Here is a 17,095-nt window from a genome sequence, read left to right as displayed (position 1 = left end):
TCTTATTTGGTAATTTTTACTGTGATAAAATATACATAACATAAAATTTACCATTTTAACTGTTAGCAGTGGTGAACCCATACAAGACTGCAGCAACTTCAATTCTTACCTCCTTCAGAAGAAAGAATTCAACCAAAGGGGAATAAGGCAGAGGGAGAAACTGAGGCAAGTGTAAGGGCAGGAGTGAATATTTATTAAGAAGTTTTAGAGCAAGAATTAAAGGAAGTGAAGTACACTTGGAAGGGGGCCGAGCAGGCGACTTGAGAGATCAAGTGCAATATTTGGCCTTTAACTTGGGTTTTCATATGTTGGCCTGCTTCCAGGGGGATTGTGCCCTTCTCTCCTGATTCTTCCCTTGGGATGGCCTGCCAGCACTTAGGAGGGGCCACATGTGCAGCGTGTTTACTGAAGTTAATTCCACCATTTTGCCTCTTAGTCTGCATGCTTGAGTTCACTTACCCAAACCCTGAGATATTATCATGAAGCTGTTGATCATCAGTTTCAGGTGTTTTCTATCTCCTGGGAGATTGCCTTTCCCTGGCACTAGCTGCAACCAATTATTACTTTAGAGACAGTTTAACAACCACCTGACCATCATCTTGTGGTCACCTGATATTCCTGGTGAAGAGGACCCTCTCCTTCCCTTCTCATGTCTGCCTAACTACCTATGATAACAAAAGCTTTTTTCTTTTTGTTTTTTGAGACAAGGTCTTGCTCTGCCCCCCATGATGGAGTGCAGTGGTGCAATCACAGCTCACTGCGACCTCGACCTCTAGGGCTCAATTGATCCTCCCACCTTAGCCTCCTGAGCAGCCAGGACCACAAGTGTGTGCCACCATGCCTGGCTAGTTTCTGTATGTTTTTTTTAAATAGAGACAGGATTTTGCCTTGTTGCTCAGGGTAGTTTTGAATTCCTCAGCTCAAACTATCTGTCAGTCTTCACCTCCCAAAATGTTGGGATTATAGATGTGAGCCCTCGCTCCCATGCCCCCATATTGTCTTTTTTGCAGAGACAGTGTGATAGCTGTCAAACCGTCACCTAACATTCCTAGTGGGAGGAGAAAGAGTTCTCTCCTGTCCCAGTCATGCCTGTGTAACTACTTGTAACAAGTTAGCTCAGCTTGCTGCTACAATTTTTCTCACTGATACAATTTTTGCAAAAGCACTTTCAATACTATCAAAATAAATAGTAATCAACCATTTGGAAGGCATTTAGAAGTAATTAAAATCCTTACTTACGTCAAATGAGGAAAAGCCAAACTACACTGTGGGACACACAGTAAAGCCGTGCATCAATCAGCTGTTGCTTTGCAAACACCTCAAGACTCAACAGGATAAAGCAATGATCAATAGAATTGCTCACATGTCTGCAGGTCAGCTGCTTTTTGGCTGACCTAGGCAGGGCTTAGCTGGACTGGCTATGCAGTGTGGGTCTGTCGTTCTCCTCCTGTGGCAAACAATGGCAGATGGCAATGACAAATGTGGAAAGCCTTTAAGGCAGAAATCTCATAATGGGTTCCCTGTCACTCCCATTCTTCTCAGTTTTTCAGCCAAAGCAAGTTATATGGCCAACCCCCAAATCCAGGGGTAGGGAAATATATTTTGCTTATTTATTAGGAGCAAAGTCACATGGTGGTCAGGGCAGAATGGGTTGAATGACACGACCTATCATCAGCCCTGAAGAAACTTATCACCTGTTTCCTTCCTCAAGACTTCCCTCATCAGGGCACCTCCAAATCTTACTCTTTCCCAAACTCTGTATCAAACAGTTCACTCACACTAGCTAACTTCTGTCCTTGGCACTCTCTTTCTGCTAGATAATCTGTTTGCTCAGCATTTCTATTTTCATTTGCATCTCCACCCTTTGCCCATTACCCCAGCAGCTCACAGAGGACTCTGACAGAATAGGCGAAACCCTATTGGGTGGGTAGGCAACGTGTGAAAGCCCACACATTTCTGATTCCTCCTCGCCACAGCCCATTACTAGCAAATGACATGTTTGGGGCCTGGGGTGTTTGCAGAACCAAATCTGGTGTGGAGGAAATTACATGTAAATATCTCCATGGGTGTGTGATTATACCATATCTCACCTTAAAGCTTAAACGTGCCTAGGTTTCCCTGTGTTATATGTCATCAAGAACCTGTATAAATATCTGTAGAAGTCCTAGCTGACTGCCTGCTTTGTTTCTCCCACTAAACTGTAAGCTGCTCATGAACAGAGAGTGTTTCTATATGATTCACTAGCTGTCTCTGTCTTTACCCCACAGCCAATCCACAAATGAATGCTGTCAGCCTTGCCACCACCATATCCCAACCATCCATGTCTGGCTACTCCACTGCTATTCCAACCCAAGCCCCTTGCATCGGATGCCTGGGTTATTTCACAGTCTTCTAGGCTAATCTTCCCACTGCCGCTGTGTCTGACTGCAGCCTATTCTCCACATGGTGAAGAGAAATCTTTGAAAAATGGGTAAAATGAGTAGCAAATTGTGTTTATCCTGCACTCAGAATCATCCTCTGGCTCCTCACTCTAACCTCTGGCTTCAGTAGTTGATGGCAAATATTTAAAAGTCAACTTGAAGGAAGGACCCTGATTTACTGAGTTTTTCAAAGTTAGTGGTATAAATACTCATCATGGTGAATTTTAAGCTGCCTTCTTTCTTTCCCTCCATCTCTCCCTCCTCCCCTTCTCCCCTCCTTCCTTTTTTTCCTCCCTTCCTCATTTCTTCTGTCCTTCTCTCCTTCCCTTCCTTTCCTTCTTCTTTCTTTCCTTTCTTCCCTCCTTTCCTCACTGCTGTCCTCCTTTCTTCCATATTATCTGCCTCCTATTCTAGAACTGACATTCCATGACAGGCAATCCATGTCTGTCTTAGTCATTGCTTAGAAGTACCTGGCACGTAATGGAGATTCAGTACATATTTCTTGAATAAATGGTTGACTGATTGACTAGATGATCATTTCTTAATTCTGTACCAGGATTTAATAATTATCTGAAGAAGATGTCATTGTTTTAAAATGACCAAGTACTGGCCAGCACTTTCAAGTTCACAAAGCTTGCCTCATGCATCATTTCTATGATCTGTAGCCGGGTGCCACCCTGAGAAGCGGGGAAAGGCTTTTCTCTTCCTCTGCACTTTACAAATGAGGAAACAAAGATTCAGAGGGATGGAGGTTCCCACTCAAGTCCAAACAGCAACTGTGTATCCACAAGTCTGACTCTCAGTCTGGCAGTCTTCTCAGTGGTCTCCAGGAAATGTTTAGCTCTTGAGGGGATCTCAAGGCTTCAGAGACAACTGTCCCAAAGAAGAGGACAGAAAGACATGGTGGCGAGGAAGGAGGATTAATAACCAAGGAAGGCCTCACCTAGTCCTCTACCTGGCTGAGCCTCTGGTGTAAGGCCAGTAACATAGTGATTCAGGTCCTCAATCCTGATTCTGTCACTAGATTCCCCCTAACCTCTGTCTAGACATGGAGGATTAAGCCCCCCTTCCCCACATGTAAAGTACCCCAGATAGAGTAGGCTCCACACCTAGTACCTACTTTCTTGCAAGACTATAGCAATGAATGCAGAGAGTGCAAGCTGAGACCCACAAGCAGAACTCGGTCCCCAGGGGATGATTTCTTTAGCCCTTGTAGTGTTTAAAAAATTGGGCCAACATTTACAAGCAGGATATCCCAAGTGGTTGGTTTATTTTGGTAAGCAGAAAAATCTTTCCACACATCCCGGCTATTCTGGGCTGACAGCAGTCATCCACCTGAGACCAGACAAGTGTTGTCCAGTTCAATGCAGTCTATCAATGCAGCCAATCAATCCAGTTCAATGCAGTGCAGTTCAACGCAGTTTCCTATCACCTCTCCAACTTTGAGGGAAGCCACTGACTGCAGTTTATTTCCACGCTGGAAGTTTTCCTTGTGTCAAAACACATATCTCTGAAACCGACGCTTATACCAAAAGAATAAAAACAAAACATGTAGGGCTTCATGATTTTATTACATCATGACTGACAGCACCCTGAATTTAAGAGCCTTGGGTTATGCCTCTTGCCTTCTTTCCTTTATTCCCTGCCTCCCTTGCACACGCCCGCCTGCCTGCCTGCCTGCCTTCCTTCCTTCTTTCCTTCCTTCCTTCCTTCCTTCCTTCCTTCCTTCCTTCCTTCCTTCCTTCCTTCCTTCTTCCTTCCTTCCTTCCTCTCCTTCCTTTCTCTCCTTCCTTCCTTTTTCTCCTTTCTTCCTCCTTCTCTCTTCTCTTTTTTCTTTTCTTTCTTTCCTAATAGAATCTCTTTGTTGTCCAGATATGGCATATAATACATGCTCACACAACCACACTCAGCTAATTTTTTTCTAATTTTTATTTTGTAGAAATGAGGTCTTGCCATCTTGCCCAGGTTGGTCTCAAACTCCTGGCCTCAAGTGATGCTCCTGCATCAGCTTCCTAAAGTGTTGGGATTGCAGGCATGAACCACCTAGCCCAGTTAAGTACACCTTTTCCTAGTCCTGTCAACAATCTCACAAAGATGGCATCCAGAACACTTCTTTAGGTGAGAATCCTTGAGTTCAGAGGCATTGAGGGACTTGCCCAAGATTAAATAACTAGAAGTAGACACAGAATGTGAAGATAACATCTCATCCGGCACAGGCATCCCTATAATTGCATTCCCACCCACATACAACCAGTGTGTTGACAGGGTGTGTGACCTGGCACAACAGCCCTTGTGTAATCTGACACATTCCCATTAGGTGGCGCCATAAACCAACAAAGCTTTCCAGGACAATGCCTTTGCGGAAAATGGTTTTCTTGCATTATTAGGGATTTTAAGGCAGAATGTTTTCTCCTGTCTTTCCCCAACCCCGCAAATTAAAAAAAAAAAAAAAGAAATGTTCACCTACACAGATCATATACTGAACCATACAATAAGTCTCGATACATTTTAAAGGACCAACATCATACAGATCATGCTCTTTTACCACAATAAAATTAAATTGGGAAATAAAAATAATCTCAATGTATTTTGAAGTTAAGCAATTCACTTATTAATATGTGATTGATATTTTAAATGACAAGAAAAAATAGGAAACGTTGTTAAAATAAATGAAATAAAAACAAAAAACAAAACAAAACAAAAAAATCCTTTCAATACCCAATGTAGCATGGCTTTCATGCCAAGCATAAAATGAAATTTGCCTGAATCCATTGCCTAGGGAGAAAGTATGTGTGTGTTAAATGTCAAATGTTAAATGAAGTAAGCAAGCAATAAGAAGGTCTGAAATATATTTTTTGTTGTAGAATTCGTGCAGACACTAATCAGCTGCTCTGTACATTTGAGAAGAAAACAAGCGCCTTTTTCCCCCACAACATGTGCCACTGAAAGCCCTCAAGGAGGGCAAAAGCAGAGGATGGATGAACTTGCACACCATGAGTTTAACACTTCTGTTTCAAGTTCAAGCAAACTGGCTGAGTACAGCAGGAATTACCACATTGCCAGCTCCGTCATACCTGCTTCCTCCCCAGGGCTGAACGGGAGCCCAGGCTACTCCTTCCTTACCTGCTACTTCTTTTGCAAAGTGTAAAAGGGTGTGAGGCTTCATCCAGACTGCCTGATCAGTTTTGACCATCAGAATGTTATTATGGTGGATCTATTCTTAAAATACATTTATTCTTCTGTTTTCCTCACTAGCAAGGAATTTTGAACCAATAGCTCCAGAGTTAGCCCTTGCAATTAATTAATCAAACTTCATTATAAATATGAGAATGAGAACAGATGTAATTCCAATATGCAGCTGGAATATCAGCTAAGATGCAGTCCTTATAGAGATATACTAGGATCATCAAACGAGAAAGAAGCTTTGCCTATGCAACCAATTATAATTGTGGGATGGTGTATTTTGGGTATTGGATTGTTATTATTATTATTTTTTTTTTTTTCTTGAGACGGAGTCTGGCTCTGTCGCCCAGGCTGGAGTGCAGTGGCGCGATCTCGGCTCACTGCAAGCTCCGCCTCCCGGGTTCACGCCATTCTCCTGCCTCAGCCTCCCGAGTAGCTGGGACTACAGGCGCCCACAACCGCGCCTGGCTGATTTTTTGTATTTTTAGTAGAGACGGGGTTTCACCGTGGTCTCGATCTCCTGACCTTGTGATCCGCCCGCCTCGGCCTCCCAAAGTGCTGGGATTGCAGGCGTGAGCCACTTTTGATAAACATAAGGATAGGCAGAAAACCCTTCAGTTTCAATCCATTGTTTTGTCCTTTCCTTCAACCCTAGAAATAGGTTACATATCTAAGGCAATAACAGTGAGTGCTTCCCAAAGAGTCACACACATTTTCAAACCTCCCCTGAAGTTGAGTTGAGCCATGTGGATGAGTTCTGGTAAATGTGAAAATACTTACTTATATTTTCTTTGAGTTCTATTGTGGTTTTATTTTTGTATTTAATCCACGTGGAATTTATTTTAGTATATTGGTTTCAAGGCAGTTGTTCCCAGACTACTTAATTTATATTTCCTTTTCCTACCAATTGCAAATACCAATCAGTGTATGATTCTGATTTCTGGTTCAGTAATCAATTTTCTTATTCCTATGTTGGTATTAAATCCCTAAATTATAGTAATTTTAAAATATATCTTAGTATCTAGTAAGAGCTATGCCCTTTAATTTTTTAAATGGGGTCTCACTTCGTTGTCCAGGCTGGTCTTAAACTTCTGGGTTCAAGCAAACCTTCTATCTAAGCTCACCCTCCAGAGTAGCTGGGACTACAGGCTCACATCACCACCACACCTGGCTCCTTTTAAAAAATTAATTTAATTACATTTACAAATGTATTATTTCCGTAGAATTTAAAAATCAGTTTACCAAGTTAAAAAATTAAAGATTGATTAAATTCACAGGGTGATTGGGAAATAATTGATATCTTGTTAGCCCCGAGACTTCTCATTCAGGTGCGTAATGCTTCCCCTTCATTTCATGTCTTCTTCCATGTCCGTATGTGATGTTTCTCTTCATTTCATGTCTTCTTCCATGCCCTTAGCCATATTGTATTTCTTCTGAGTTTGATTCTGATGATTCTATGATTTTGGTTGCTCTGTAAATGAGATATTTTTCTCATTTCTCGTTATTTTATTCTAATATACTATGGCTGAATTTTATTCCATTGTATGTATATATCACAATATCACAATTTATTTATGCTTTCATCCATCAATGGACATGTGATTTGCTTCCATCTTTTGGCTAATGTGCTGCTATGAACGTGTGTATACATGTACTTGCATCCCTGTTTTCAATTCTTTAGGGTACAGATGCCGAGGAGTGGAATTGCAGGGTCCTGTGATAATTTTGTGTTGAGTCATCTGAGGAACCACCAACTGTTCCCCACAGTGGCTGAAACATGTTACATTCCCACCAGCAATATACAAATTCCAGTTTCTCCACATCCTCACCAATACTTGGTATTTTCTGTTTTCTTTTTAAAAAGTTATTGCCTTCCTAATGGGTGTGCAGTGGTGCCTCATTTTTATTTGCATTTCCCTAATGATGAATAATGCTAAGCATGTTTGTTGGCCATAGTCTGTCTTCTTTGTAGACATATCCACTCAAGTCCTTTTTCTATTGTTTAAGGGATGGTTTGTCTTTCTGTTGTTAGTTTCCTAACTTTTTGACAGGAAAAAAGTTAACTGAAAGTTGCTATGTTACATAGGATACTTTCAAAAGCAACAACTAGAAGATGCAACTCAAAATGACTTAAATGATGATAAAAATATTAAATGTTTGAGTGATCATGTATGGTTCTAGCATTCTCCACATACTAATTCATTTAATTCTAAAAAGAGGGTAGGTATACAAATCGGAAATACAAGGCACAGAGAAGTTGAAAGTCACACAGCTGCTAAATGGTAAAGTTGGAATTTGAACCTAGGAAGCCTGACTCCATAGTCTCATCACTGAGTGACTAGGTAATAAGTCTATAGGGAGACAGTACTGGCATTGATTGCTTTAGCAGCTCAACTTAATGCAGGAGTCTAGATTTGTCAGTGTTCCTATTCTGCTACCCTAAGCATACTGCCTTTGCCTCAGGGTCCTCCCCTCATGGTTACAAAATGACTGCAACAGCTCCAGACATCACATTATCTCCTAGCAACATCCAAATGACAGAAACAGAAAGTCTCTTTGGTTTCTTCTTTTTTAAGAGTAATGAAAACTCTTCTACAAGTACCTCTAGCAGACTTCTGATTGATCAGAATTGTGGAACATGCCCTGTCTAAACCGATCACTAACAAGGGACACTGTACTACAATTTTGGACAGAGACTAATAAAGGTTTATACCTTGAAACTACAATGGTGTCCAGATTCCAAAAATTATCTGCAGCACAGGTCCTGAACAGAAATCATTTTCCATTAACAAAAAAGAAGGAGTTGGTGACCAACAGCTGCTGCCACAATTGTCATTTACTTCTGTTAGCCTCAAGATTAGTGATATCTTCTCTGTGGGATAGTGATTTCCCAACCTTGATTTCTCCTGGGTCATATGTCTGCTTTCTTCTAGGTCACAGATGCAACACATACATGAAAATCTGAATTCCCACCCACATTTGTTTGCAAAACTCTGCCATTTCCCTGTACTTCTGACAGCTACCCCTACGGATCACAGGGACATACATCTCTTTAGGTTGACCTTTGCATGTTTATACTATTGCAGATTTAAACTGTAAGCCCTAACACTCATAATCTCTTGACTTCCCTCTGTAAAAAAATCCCCCCAAGTGATATTTAATTTCACATGCTTTCCAAACCTTAAATCCAAAAGAAAAAGCCTATTTACCTCTGTACTGAAATTAAAGCTATACAAAGTTTTTGCCTTTGTGGGCACACATCACTGTCCTCTGTGGCCCTTTGTAGCACACATTTAAGTTAGAAGTCTCCCTGACATTTGAAAATGTCATCAAACTATCCTGGCTAAAAAGAAATGAAGAGGCTTTCTTCCACATTTATGCAAGTCCCAGGAGACCTTTCTAAATGGATGAAGTGAAATAATCTTGGGACAAAGCATTTTACTCCATGTTCATACAATGAATACACTGCACTGAGCATCTGGAACTTTTCTGAACATTGCTCCTGATCCAATTTTAATGTATTTCTGGTCATGAAAACAAAAACAAGCACACTTAACCTTCAAAAGAGAAGATGATTGACACTGACTTCAGGTTTTTGACACATTATCTGTAAATATCTGAACAACCCAATCTACATGATGATCTTTCTGCTATTGCTGAATGAGTCAAGTTCTCCCTTCCCATTTACTCTGGAGCTTATGTGAGGTGGCTATGATTTAACCAGTCACAGGGCTTTGTGGTGGTGAGTTTTTCATCAAAAAAAGGTAGTAAGTTTCCTATAATAGAAAGGATTCAAGCAGAAGGAAGATGACTTTTTATCCAGGGTTGTGCATAGTAGAGGTTGAACTTAGAGAACTTATTGAAGGTCTCTTATTGAAGGTATCTTCCAAAAGATCCTAAGATAAGCCAGAAAAACAATCCTTACATAACTGTGGTGTTTTACAAACTGGAAAACCCTTAGACACATGCTTTGTCTCCTTAAGCATCAAAACAACCCTAAGAGGTAGGTGGGTTGATTATCCTTGTTTTACAGATATTGAAATTGAGATTCCGGTAGAGGTTAAGCAACTTATCTAAGGTCACACATTTAGGAAATTGGAGGGCTTAGGGCTTCCATGTCAGAGATATCTCCGTTCTCAGGACAGGGCAGACAGGAGGCAGGCCCATTCTACATGGCTGAAGCATTGCCAGGTGGGTGGCTACGGTGCCGGGCACAGAGAAGTGGCTATTTCGGCCTTTCTCTTTCTCCTATGCCCTAAGGGTGGTCTTTGGCAAAGCTGTCTGTCCTCAGGGACCCCTATGTACTATTTCTCAGTTGCTGCAGTCGGAGCTGACCTGCCTCCCAAAAGCAAAGTGTATGAAGCCTGTGATTTACACTTGCTTGATGTTTCAACCCATGCCCCAAATACACCCTCTTTAGAAGCACCACCACAGGGGGCTATCAGTGTGGACAAGGGTCATTCCAGTCATGCCATACAGGCTACTCCACCTAGTCTGAATTGTATGAGAACACTAAAGAAAATTCCACTGTTCGGTGGGAAAGGAATGTTGGTGGAGCGAACAGGATGCCCTGTTTCAATTCCCTCATAAGCCCCAGGCTGTGACATAGATGGGAGGACAGAGTCCTTGTGTGAGGGTCTCGGAACTGAGATTTCTTCCATGTAGTTCTGCCAATCACATTATGCCCTTTTCAGGTAATTCAGTGGGAAACAAATCCACCCAGGAGTCTGAGCTGGTCCCTGAAAGGAAGTTAAGAACAAAGAAAAAAATCATTTCAAAAGCAGAGACCATGTTTTCACAAGAATAAACAGCAATATAGCTGAGCAGGAAAATGGATGTATCGCTACACATTATATCTGATCAGGCAAGAGCCGGGCCAGAAATGAATTTTGTATCTTTTTCCATTTGGGTCAGCCAGAAGGAGTATATATGAAAGAGAATAAAGTATACACAGATAGCTTCAAAAATAATATCTCTAAGCTTTTACAAAGCCATCCAGTCTTGCTGATCCTAATGCAACAGGAGATTGTTGCATTTGCATTGAATCTGGAAGATTTTTCTCTCTCTGCTTGACTGTAGACCACAGGATGCACCTTGGGCGTACTGGCAGTGTGTTTGCTAACTCTGAGGCCCTGAGGAAACTGATGTTTGGAGAGAGGTCAGTGGCTTGCCCAGGGTTACACAGCTTGGAATTGTGAGGTCAGGACTCTCCCTTTCAGGTGCATCCCATACACCTGGACAAGACCCAGACATGAGAGGAGCCAGGTATCCCCTGCACACCAAGGTGATGTGTGGGTCCTGATTTCCTCATTATTTTCACCCCAAGGGCTTTCTCTCATGGCAACTACACTGGGAGGTATCAGCTGTCTAAAAGGAGGGATGCTGAGGAATACAAAGAGAAACTCATGTTTTCTGTTCCCACACCAAAGGTTTTGAGATGCAGGAGCTTAAAACCCTGAGCCTTAGAGGAGTTTGGGTACTAAGTTGACGCCAGAAGCATTACTTGGAAGAGTAAATAAAGTTGCAAGAGCTGGTTCTTCTTCTCACTCCAGAGAGCACAAGAGAAGAGAGACTAGAGTCTATGAGACTTTGGCTATTGGTAAATGTCACTGAGAAAAGGGACTGTGCCTTATTCCTCCCACAGACTTTTCATAGCAGCACCCCAGGGGGATCTGCGAATCGCTGAGATGATTCGCTCTAGCCTCAGGAAGCCCTTGCTGATGGGGCTAGGGCAGATGAGGTCTTCATTGACCAATGATGGAGAGCATAGGAGAGCACGGACATCTCAGAGGCACAACAGAATAGATGGTGATGGAAACCAGGTGGCCCCTGGGATCATGACTGTCACAAACCCTGGAGTGATGGAGATAAATTATCATCTGGGCCATATGTAGTTTCTATTTTTATAGTTTAGAAATGATGAAACAGCAGCAATTTCATATTGTTTTGTGTAACATCATGAGAAAGCCTAAACTGCCTGATATTTTTTTTCTATCATCCAGTAGAATAAGTGTTTGAAGAGGAGCCAAATTTGGTCTCAGTCAAAGATAACAGGCTTCTCACCCATCTGCTTGGAGTCTATGTGTAGCACGAAGCACACTGAACTCCCTCGACATTACCTCGCCACTGAGCAGTTCTTGAGATGCCTGATGGTTCGGCTCTCCTTCTCTAGGAGGAGCCTGGGATATCGTCATAGTATTGGACTCTAATTTGAATGGATTCTCCTCCACACCCTGCTGTTTAAGACTTACACATTGTTTCTGGTATTCAGATGGAACATGCTTGGGAGCTGGGGAAACTTGTTATTTCCTCACAATTCAATCCCTGTTTTCAGTCTTACCTATGTCATATGCCCATGAGCACAGGATGAGAGGAATATAGGTAATTTCAGAATACATGCAGGACCCTACCATCACCGCCTTTACTTTTTAAATTGGTTGGGTTTTGCTTCAGGTTGGGAAGCTTGGTTCCTCCTAGCTGAAGAATGGTAGTCAGGAAATTGCTAGTCAAATCATCAGCCCTGGGTCCTCCTGGAATGACACAGGAGCCTGAGAAGGACAGAGGAAGTGGTTGCCAGGGAGGTTAAAGGCATTACTCCTCCAGAACAGCCATATCTAGGCATAGCATGGTGACTTGTACACTCAAATTGTATGCTGAGGCTCTCTGAGGTGCCTCAGTGAACACATAGGAATGCTGCAAGATAGTTAGATTTTTGAAGGAAACTCATTAACATCTGTTAGATACTGTGCAAAACCACTAGTTTTGATGGTTTTTCACACTAGCTGAGTCACATGGTTGCTATGATTTTAAAAAAAACGTATTGTGAGAAACCTCAATGTGAAATAGAAAATAACAATGGCAGTATCCAATCTGAGTCCAAGGTCTGAGTAATTGTTCAGTCCCCACACACCTCCCATTATTAAGAAATTGTGATCATTTAAAAATAAAGTAAATGTATTTTTATTTCAGTCTGTCTGTGTTATTTTTTCCTGATGTGGAGAATGTGTTTTCAGGATATAAATAATTGTTAAATTATTTGGACCTGACTGATATATAAACAATTTTTTGGGGTATTTCCTTTGACCTGTAGGTGCCATGAAAAAAATTAGAAATACTAGGTGTGTTGTGAACTGGAAAAACTTGGGAATCTCTGCCTTAGAAGATTGTGGAGCAGCAAAAACAAGCTAAAACAAACCTGGGTCCCTGTATTGACCTCCCCAAATTAACCAAGACCTCTGGACCGTTGGGTCTGGACTCTTGCGTGAAAGAAACATAACTCCTAATTTGTTTGAACCACAGCACTTAGGGTCTCTTTGTTACAGCAGGTTAACCTCTTCCCTAATGATACAGCAGTGCTCAGTAAGCGCTTTTTGATGAAAAAGCTTGGCATTGATTTCTTTTATTATTATAGATTTTGGATTTGCTTCTGGAACATTAATAAGGGGTGGGTTATGAATGAAATAAAAATGTAGCAACAAGGGCCCATGGGAAGTTTAAGGAAAAGAACACTGGGTACTTACTGGGATTTACCTGGGGTAAGTTGCAAAGGTGTCAGGATCCTGGTCTGTAGAATGGAAATAAAGTTTCAATCTTGTATACATTATAGTAGTGGAAACTGAATAAGATAATAACCATGAAAATATTTTGAAAAATGTTGTGCAGACATAGGTAGTCATTCTTGCTGAAACATTGATGAAGATGTTAATAATTCATGGGACCATCTTAAAAGGGGCTTGTTAGTAGGAAGGAAAGCCTGAATTCATGTAATGTCTGGAATAATCAGGTTTCTTCTTCCTTTTCTAAAAATTCAAACTTAATTGTTTGCAAGCAGTTTAGAAATACATTTCAAGGGCTGCCACTTAGTGGCTAAATTTTAACAAAGAAAGGCCAGGCACAGTGGCTCATGCCATAATCACAGTACTATGCGATGCTGTGCTAGAAAGATAACTTGAGGCTAGAAGTGTGGGATGAGACAGGGCAACAGAGTGGGCCCCTGTCTCTAAAAAAGTAAAAATTAAAAAAATCTGCCAGGTATTTTGGCATGCACCTATAGTCCTGACTATTTGAGAGGCTGAGACAAGAGGACTGCTGGACCCCAAGATTTGGAGGCTGCAGTGAGCCTTGATAGTGCCACCAAACTCCAGCCTGGGTGAAAGAGCTAGACACTCTTAAAAAAAAAAATAGAGTGAGAGAGGAAGCCAAAATTTCAGCCCCAGGAGCTTACCTACTTAGGTGATATGAGTATCATTAAATTCATTAGGGTCTCCAGACAGTTAATTAAGTAGTTAAACAATCTTCCATTTTATTGATACCTTTTGTTTATTAACAACTTCCTTTTTCTTTGTCAACATTACTGTTAAACTCCATTCCCTCCCCTGTGAGAGCTCTTGTAATATCAGATTGGTAGGCTCTGAATTCATAACTGTTTTGGATAAGTCTATCAAACTTAAGGAGTCTAGGAAAGAACAACTTGAGAGGTGGCCACAGACGAGACAGAAGCCCTGTACCATATTGATCATTTGGAGGCCACCTGGCCTCCACTTCCATCTGTGACTGCCTCCTCTTAAGGGATTTTCCATTGTGTAGGGCTTTGGGAGGTGGGAACATAGTTGGGGAAGGAGACTACCATTTGGGCTCAACTTTCCCTGAAGACTCTGAATCCTGTAAACACAGGGCAAGCAGTGGCCATGGTACATCTCAGACTGAGGAGAAGCTCAGATACGGTAGTTCCTACAACATGGAGCTCCCTGGTTCTGGGATCCCTGGTTCTTCAGGAGCTCCCTGGTTCTGGGATCCCATAGCATAAAATCAAGTTAGTAAGCCCCAAATATCCTCCAACTGTAACGCCAAAAGTCTTGCCTTAGCCACACCAAAGAATTGGTGTGGCGGCAGCCTGAAGTGAGAGAGAGACACAGATGAAACTGAGAGAAAAAAAGCTATAGGCTTTATTGAGCAGAGTGACACTACAAAGCTTCCACAGCGTGGAAGGGGTCCCGAGCAGGTAGACAGTCTTAGATTTTTTGATCATCTTTTAAAATGTTTAAGGTGGGAAATATGTGTGGTGGGAAGATGTTACCAGAGCGAGAAACAAACACAATTAACATGTCTCAAATCTTGAGGAAAACCAGAATTGTAACTTAAGTTTTATCTACTTTATTTTATCTACTTTATAAAAGCGCAAAGAGAATGCTTCTTTAATAAATATGCTTAATGTTCAACTGAAGTGTATCTGTGGTGGAGAAGAGGGAAAATGGATTTTTTTCCTTGAAATCTGTAGAAGGCTGTTATTCAGTACAGACTTTATCATCTTAAAACGTTAAGAATTTGGGCCTCTGGATGCTGACATCCTTGACGTTGGATAAAAACCTAAAGGAAGTGATTGCAAGACCTATGACTGTAATTTGGCTGTAATACTCAGTCTGAAAAAGAGACTAATTATGAGTGCACCTCTGCCTTTTTGTGTGTGAAATTATTTAGCTTACCATCTTTAATTTTTGATTCCATCTAGTTTAATCAATTATCTCAAGCAATTTTCTTCTCTCTACCACCATCTTTGTTGAGGCTGCCTCATCTCCTGCTCATAGTCATATGGCAGGTTTTTACCTGATTCTGTTACTCTCTTCTCATTCCAACTCATATTCTCCAATCCATTTTCAATAGCTACAGAGACCTGTTAAAACACAAATCTGGTCACTTTATCCTCTGCTAAAGATTAATGTCTTCCCATTGTTCTTAGGATGAAAAGCAAAATCATTAATATGCTAAGGCCAGCATTTTCACGTTATTTTTAACATTAAAAAAACTAAAAAGTTTGTCATATAATTGATATCTACCATATCAATTGTTTCAAACAAATTAACCAGAGATGGATTTTGAAACTTGTAACCTGCTACAGCTTCATCTTTCCATAACTCTATCAGTATATAATGGGTCAAATTTCATGCTTTTGATGGAGAAAAATTGCTAGTTTGATGGAAAGAAGATGTCAAAACTAAGAAAAAAATATGTAATTTGGAAAAAAATCAAGCCAAGAAACCACGGAGAAAATAGCCAAGCCCTTCCATGAGGAAGGGCCTGGTTAGTGCCCATATCTAGACTGCAATATACAATCCCAAAGGTTTAAAAATGTGTAAGCAAAATGTAACTGTAACGAATAGTCACTTTTTTTTTTTAAAGAGATATGTGCTTGTCAGTGGAAATAAAGACAAAATGATATGCTTTTTCAATAAAATTTCTCTGGCTGCAATATCTTCCTCAGTGGGCAATTGGCCATGCATCATAAAGAATGTGGTGCGAGAGGGAGATCTTTAATACCACATCTTTAGTATAATAGCCCTATTAACCTTGACTTCAGATGGATTGGCCATGGGGTTCACTTTCTCCAGAGCCCCAGCCTACAGAAAATGGCTTATGCAAAACTAGGTTTTTGTTTCTTTTTAAATTACCCTATAGGACAGGGATGTTTCAAATATATAAAGATCCACTGCTTTCTCTAGGTTGAGGTTCAGAACTGTAAAATGGTGTAATTGAACTGGCAAGATAGTTGATCTGTGCTAGGATGCATTCTTTGCAGAGATAATGACAGTATCTTCATTCTCTGGAGAAAAAATACAGATAGAGCTGAATTAAAAATTAAGATAAGCTAAAATTACTTAGCTACAATTATTTAAAATTATTACATACTAGGGACATCCCATAAGTCACACTGTGCTGTTTTATCTCATTAAATTTTCACAGTGTAGCCACAAGTGTCCCCATTTTACAGATTTTTCATACCACTGATGGTATCCTGCTCTTCCCTGGCCAGTCATACCCGCTTCCCTGGAACCCAATCTTGATTAAGTAACAGGCAGAGAGAAAATGTTTGGAAAAGATTCGTCTCACCCTCAAAGTATCTTCTGCCACCTTCCCCCTTCTTCCCTTTCTGAGTTCTGGTTCTTCAGTTTATCTGCCTTTCTGGTTTAGGTTGACCAGGGTGGACTTCTATTGCTTACTGTGAGCTAACTGTGGCTGAAATGAGAGAGTTAGTAGTTTTTCTGCCCGCACATATTGCCACTGCCACTTCCCTCACCCTTTCTGCCTCATCTCCCTGCTGCCTGTGGTTGTGCTTGCTGGGCACTGGGCCCTTGACACACATGGGTCCTGACCCTCCTTCCCACACTAGGGGAGCAGAGGAGGTGATATGCTGTGGTCTCTGGGCACAAACAACCCCAACTTAAGACTTTGGGTAGCTGTTTCTCTGTACTGCTGGACTGCACAAAAGCCGAACCTCCATCTCACTGTGGTTTGAAGGTAGCCAAATGGCCTGGTGGCCTCCAGGCAGGAATTCATGCACTGACTTGTTTTTGTTGTCTGAAGCTCCACCATGAGGGTCACTAGCTATGGGACAATTTTAGAGAGTTCTTGTTGAATGGCATGAAGCTAGAAGCTGGTTAACCCTAGCATGATAGTAGGTGTGTATTTAGTGTCTACTGATTATCTAATACTTACAT

The sequence above is a fragment of the Macaca mulatta genome, chromosome Y (assembly GCF_049350105.2).
Source record: "Macaca mulatta isolate MMU2019108-1 chromosome Y, T2T-MMU8v2.0, whole genome shotgun sequence".
NCBI classification, from domain to species: Eukaryota; Metazoa; Chordata; class Mammalia; order Primates; family Cercopithecidae; genus Macaca; species Macaca mulatta.
Note: the sequence above shows the minus strand (reverse complement) of the source record.